General features: G+C 70.2%; 1 protein-coding gene across 1 annotated transcript in view; it reads right to left on the bottom strand.

Moving 5' to 3' along the window:
- LOC114073255 (heat shock cognate 71 kDa protein-like) overlaps window positions 1-343 on the bottom strand; it is a 3,936-nt gene extending 3,593 nt beyond the window's left edge. The window contains exon 1 of the mRNA XM_027911045.1: window positions 211-343. The gene's annotated coding sequence lies outside the window, so the exon portion shown is untranslated. The remainder of the gene's footprint in view (window positions 1-210) is intronic.
- Between the last annotated feature and the right edge of the window lie 274 nt (window positions 344-617).

The raw sequence follows: 617 nt of genomic DNA, 5'->3' as shown, positions 1-617 counted from the left end.
AAAAACCACCGCAGCGGCCAGAAACGCGGCCGCACCCGCTATCCCAGCCCGATCCCCTCAGCGCTAAGGGCCTCTTAAGACACTAAACCACTCGCGCTCCCCTCAGGCCCCCCCAAAGCGCTAAATCTCTCCCTCCCCGCGCCTTCCCCCACGCAGCCACATCCCCCCCGCACCCCCCGCGAGCGGCACAGTCTCCCCCAGTGCCGTTACCCGCAGTCCGGCCCGGTCTGTTTCTCACACGGGGTCAAGGGCTCCGCTCGGCTCCTGTTCGCTCAATGCCCCGCGCCCGCCGCGCCGCCCTTTTATAGCCTCCCAGAACCTTCCAGAAGGACACGCCCCGCAAGCCGTGCTCCAGCCAATCAGCGTGCGGGTCCCGCCCCCTTGCCCGCCGCCGATTGGTGGTCGCCCGGCGTGACGTGAACCGGAAGGGGGCGTGGCGCGCCGGCCGGCCCCGCGTTCTCGAACCTTCATGCACTTTCCCAGCGCACCCCCGCCCGCCTTGAGCGGGGCGGGGCTTTCCGCAACCCACAGCCAATCAGAGCCCGAGTCTCCGGTGACGACACCCAGGGGCGGGGACAAGGGGAGGGCGGCAGCCAATCGGAGCGCAGCGCGCCAGG

Source organism: Empidonax traillii, unplaced genomic scaffold, assembly GCF_003031625.1.
Source record: "Empidonax traillii isolate 1590-97213 ecotype Southwest subspecies unplaced genomic scaffold, ASM303162v1 scaffold5832:size7041, whole genome shotgun sequence".
NCBI lineage: Eukaryota > Metazoa > Chordata > Aves > Passeriformes > Tyrannidae > Empidonax > Empidonax traillii.
Note: the sequence above shows the minus strand (reverse complement) of the source record. Positions and strands in the feature narration are given on the sequence as shown.